The sequence below is a fragment of the Petaurus breviceps genome, unplaced genomic scaffold (assembly GCF_028583685.1).
Source record: "Petaurus breviceps papuanus isolate PSGF00001 unplaced genomic scaffold, PetGlider_PUasm1.0 90977, whole genome shotgun sequence".
NCBI classification, from domain to species: Eukaryota; Metazoa; Chordata; class Mammalia; order Diprotodontia; family Petauridae; genus Petaurus; species Petaurus breviceps.
The window spans coordinates 61,775,987-61,781,845 of NW_027187391.1; positions in this window are offsets into that span (position 1 = coordinate 61,775,987).

The following is a 5,859-nucleotide window of genomic DNA, read 5'->3' on the forward strand; positions in this document are numbered from 1 at the left end:
TCTTGTTAAATGTCATGCAATTTCCTCTCTGCAGTCATATCATCCCACCATTTTGGATCTAGTTGCCCTGAACAGCTCTCATGTCTCTAATTCTGAGGTAGGATTTTGTCCTTGGAGGTACAACATTCTCTCAAAGTAGTCTCTCTGAGAAATGGTCTGGAGTATGCTAGTAAATATTTAACAAGTCACTCTCTGGCCAGAAGAAAAGAATGTACTTGTGACATACTTTTATTATCTTTCAAATTGCTTTTAAAGCATTGTCAGTTCACTGATTCTCTCTTTTCCTATTTTGTTAATGCATGTCTGTGGAGATATGATCTTTTCCCTGGATGAATATTATAGCTGTATACCAGAAATATAGGTATGTCATTTCTTTATTATAATATTCTTTCACATAATTTTAGTTTTTTCTCTGATTAATTCTTTGAGTCATTCATTAAAATGTTTCCATTTAGGTCTGTCCTTTATTTGTGGTCCTGAGCCAATGATTATTTTTATTTTATTTATGGTCTGTAATGAATGCATTTACTATTTCTATCTTTTTTTTACATGTGTTTGCAATATCTCTGTGCTCTAATACATGGTGAATTTTTGTAAAGGTTCCACGAGATGATGAGAAATGAATATATTCTTTTGCAGTCCGAATAAGAAGATTCCACAAGATCTTTAAATTTAGTTTCTCTAGCAATTTGTTCAGTTCTAAGTTTTCCCTTTGGCTATTTTTCCTGTTGAACTTATATGAATCTGAAAAAGGGTCATTGAAATCTCTTATCATTTTTCTTTTATTGTATATTTTCTTATGGCTCATTAATATTTCTTTTATTAATTTTGATGCTAAAGTAATGAATCTATAAAATTAATCCTGATATTGGTTTATTGTCTCTGGTTCCTTTCAGCACAATGTATTTCCATTGTTTTACTCACTTTTATATTTGAATGTATCACTTTGCTTTGTTGAGTGGTTGTTATCCTTTCTTCTTGAAGAGGACCAAAATGACATCACTATGTTAGAGTCAAGTTTCAATGTGACTGACTGTAGCTGATCAGATCAATATGAGTTCTTAATACTCTACTACAGGTTGGGCACAAATAGTCCATATGAACATTTGGGGTGGATCCCCTAAATTTGTATATCTCGTGTTTCCTTTGAGCTGAATCAATTCTCCTTTGGTTATAGAACACAACACATTCTCTGATGTGGGCATGCCATGCTAAGCAGTTCTGTGCCAGTATCTCCCATGTCCCAATTGCAAAGTTTTTAAAAAGATCTTGAGAATGTCCTTGTATCACTTCTCCTGACCATCTGTGAACTTTCGCCCTCTGTGAGTTCTCCATAAATTAGTAATTTTGGCAAGCGTGCATTGTGCATTTGAACAACATGGCCAGCCCTCAGAGCTGCACTCTCTGAAGCAGAATTTGAAAGCTTCACAGTTTAGTTTGAGTAAGGACCTCAGTTTCTGGTACCTTATCCTGCCAAGTGATCTTCAGAATCTTCCTAAGACTGCTCAAATGGAAGCGATTCAGCTTCCTGACATGGTACTGGTTGACTGTCCAGGTTTCACAAGCATACATGAGTCAGGTCAGCACAATGGCTCTGTAGACCTTCAGTTTGGTAGTCTGTCTAATACCTATTCTCTCCCATGCTTTCAAAAAAAAGTATACAAGACTTTTTTGGATAGCATGATTGTAACTCCTCCCTTCTGGGATTTGCTAATCTGTTTAACCCTATCCATTCAGTTTTATTTTGTGTATGTTTGTTATTTAAATAAGTTTCTCATAAGCAACATATTATGGGATTTTATTTTTTAAATTTATTTATTTACCTTTAGTTTACAACATTCAAGTTCTCAATCCCTTGAGTACAAATTTTCTCCCCCTCCCTCTTCTCCTCCTCCCTTCCCCCATGGCAGCATGCAATCTGATATAGGTTCTACAAAAACCTTCACATTAAACATTAGTCAAGTTGTAAGGAAGAATTATAAACAATGGCATGAACAATGATAAAGAAGGAACAAAACAAAACAAAACAAAACAAAAAAGAGAGCAAGCAGTTTGCTTCAATCTGCTTTCTGAGTTTGTAGTTTTTTCTCTGGATGTAGATAGCCCTCTCCATCATTAGTCCTTTGGAGTTGTTTTATAACCTTTGCATTGCTGAGAGGAATCCAGTCTGTAAAAGTTAGTCATCACACAGATATGATGGTGTTTTTTTTGCTTATCCAAATTGCCACTCTTTTTGTTTTCTCTTCTTTTTTGGGGGGGGTTGTTTAATCCATTCACATTTAAAGTTATGAGTTAAGCCTCAGTTTAACTAATGCTAGGTTTATTCAGTTAGGTTATCCTAATCTATTTTAAGGTGACCCTATTCCCACTGGCTCTCTTCACTCACTCCTGAACCTCCCTCCCATTTGTTACCCATTTGTCTTTGGAGTTTTGCTGAATAGTTCCTTTCTCTTTCCTGATTATATCTGGTATTTACTTCTTCCCCTCTTTTTGTTTTCCTCTCAAATGGACTCCCTTTTCCTGTCCTCTGCTTCAATTTGTTCTGTTCATTATTTATTTGTGTTTCTGTACCTCTTTCCAGAAAGAAAGAGGCTCTCTCTCTCTCTCTCTCTCTCTCTCTCTCTCTCTCTCTCTCTCTCTCTCTCTCTCTCTCTCTCTCTCTCTCTCTCTTTCTCTCCACTATTCATCCTCCCTTTCTGTCTGTTCTTATTTTTCTGGCATTCTTCATAGAATCCAAGCTTTTGAGGTACCCATTCTGGGATCTCCCCTCTAAGCAGTTTTAGTGACTGTCTTCTTAAGCTTGCTTCCAGACCATTATTTTTCCATTGTGCCTCATTCCACAAAAGTACCAATTCCTATAGATGATGGAGAGGAAGCTTACTCAAGGCAGAACTGCACACACATCCCAACAATGTTCCCATTTTTGTAACCCACCTACTTTATATCTTCCCCTTGGTCACCTTCCTTCCCCATTTGGCCCAAAATATCTTCCCTGAGTCCATTGCTTCCCACTTCCCCTATCACCAGTTGCATCTAGGAGCTCCAACTCCTCCCACTCCTGAGGTAGGATGAGTGGTCTTTTGGGGCACCAGATCCCCTAAGACAATAGCCAACTCAAGATCCTCATATAATTTCATAGAACATCTCTCCCCATTCCCAAAACAAGGTCTCTCATTCCCTACCCCTTTAACCTCTCCTCATTCTTCTCCATCACTTCCTTCCAGTAATTTATTTTCCTGAGAGACCACTGATGTCATTTTCCCCCATGGCTGGCCCATCTTGAGCAAAGTACGTCACTCATTCACCTCTGTACTCCTCCCCTTTCCTCTTGCATTCACCCTCTCATTTTACTAGCAGAGAGACAGTATGGAGTGATTCATAGTAGCTTCCCTGACATGTTGCTCTAGACCAGTGGTGTGAAGCTTAAATAATAAAGGTGCCACTAACCAGTAATAATCCTTGTGCCCCCATATTGATTTAGAAAAAAAAACATATAAACATCATCTCAGCTCTATTATATTTTCATTTATTTTCTCAAATATTCCCCAATTACATTTTAATCTGATTTGACTGAATTTGGGACTGCTGTTGGTGCAATAGTATTTGACACCCTCTTCTGTAGACAACTCTCTAGTAAGTTGGAGAGAAATTATTGGGGAGCATTGTTTGAGAAAATTTCCTTACATAATAATTTCCTATGTTAAAGAAATAACAGGTCCAGTCCCTATCTCTTACTAGTTAAATTAGGATCCTGTTGGTTATAATATAGGTCCTTTAGGCAATTGGAAAAAAAAGTCCTAATAATTTTCAGACTGTAATATTAGGAAGTTTTTCCTTAGTCTATCAATTGTTACAATTAAGTGGCTAAATGGCTAGAGTTCTGGGTCTGGAGTCAGGATTCCTCTAAGATACTTACTATTTGTGTGACCTCTGAATAAGTCACTAGATCTCTGCCTCAATTTCCTTATCTATAAAATGATGACAATAATAAAACCTACCTCTCAAAGTTGTTGTAAAGCTAAATGAGATAATATGTGTAAAGTGGTTTGTGAACTTTATTGTTGTTATTATTTTTAAAGACATTCAAGTAAGATTATCAGCTCTTTGGATGTAATCACTATTATCCTCAAAGGGACTGCATTAAATAATCTCTAAAGTCCTTTTAGTCGTGTATCTGTTATCCTATGATCTACCAAATGCAAACCATTAGTTCAATTGGTCATGGGTCAGAAAGCAGATGAACAACAGGAATCCATCCCTAGTACTTCAACAAGAACTCGCCCATTCCACTCTCCTATGACCCATTACTAATGAATCAGAAAAACATACACACATTTGTATCCCCAAAATACTCTCTTTTCACTTTGTGTAATTTGCCTTTATAAAAAGCTTTAGTTTTTGACTTACAAGGTTCAATAAAATAATGATCTTCCCATTGTTTGAAACACATGTAAAATCAAGCTCATGAGCTTGCATGGAACAAAGCAAATGTATACATGACAGTTAATGAAAAGGTTTCCAACTGATTCTCAGGATGAATTTTCATGTCCTTCAAAACCGGAATCACTTTGGCATAGTAAATATACAGCTGGGGTCATATCCAGGAAGTCTGGGGTTCAAATCCAGCTTTGGATACATACTGGCAATGTGACCTTCGGCAAGGAGCTTAAGAAACTGGGAAGTTCTCTGTTTCAGAAAACACAAATCCCATCTCTGTCCTCTATCAAACTTGCAAGAATTTAACTCACAATATGTAGTACACATTGTTTTCAAATCAGCTAGCCCCTGCATGTATGTGATAATGGCATTTCCCTTTCTCTCTAGATGTGCTGATAGGCTAATAATTTAGATTCTCTGGCTTTAGTTCATTATTCAACAAAATAAAGATAATAATACTATGCCTACATAGTTGAATATATCTATCAATTGTTTCAATTTGGAAATGAAATTGAAATTATATTATTAAAGCATTTTAAATTCCTGTAACTTTTGAGCCAGATATCCCACAGCTAAACTTACGTCCTAAAGAGGTCAGTGACAAAGAGAATGGTCACACATTCATTAAAATTTTTGTAGCATCTCTTTTTGAAGTATCAAAGTACTAGAAACAATGACTATGCCCACTAAGTGTGCAATGAAATTGTGGTCCATAACCATAATGAAATGTTATTATGATGTAAGGTATTATGAATAAAACTGAAGGATTCAGAGAAACATGGATAAACTTAGATGAAGTGATGCAAAGAAAGACCAGGAAAACTTTTATATTCCAGTAATAAAATAATGTAAATGATAGGAATAAATATAACCAAAATTGAATGCTATGTAAATATAATGATTACATTTGTGCCATAAGAACAGATGAGGAAATGAATCTCCTTCTCATCTTAGTAGAAGGGACTATGGATTTGGAGAATTCTATGTACTATCAAGTTGATGTGTCCATTAGTTTGCAGAACTTTTTTTCTCTTTTTATCTTTTATTACTAGGAATGACTCTCTGGGTACTGGTATAAGGCAAGGATTAATTTGGAAATGCAGATGATGTCAAAAGAAAATATATCAATCAAAATACTAAAAAGGAAAATATACTTGGGATATCATCTATACCTCAAGTTGTCAGAAAGGCCATTATAAATTAACAGACTTCATACCAAATTTCAATGGATTTCATAAGGAAAGATTTTCTAAGGATGATATATGATCTAATTAATTGTTTCAAAGAAATACAAGTTAGACCTGAATCTAAATCTAAAACCCTGAAGTGAGGATTTAATTAATTTCATTCAATTTCTTAGTTTATAAACTAGTGAAGTCCTTTAACTTTTTGTCAGCATTACACTTTATGCAATAGACCTCT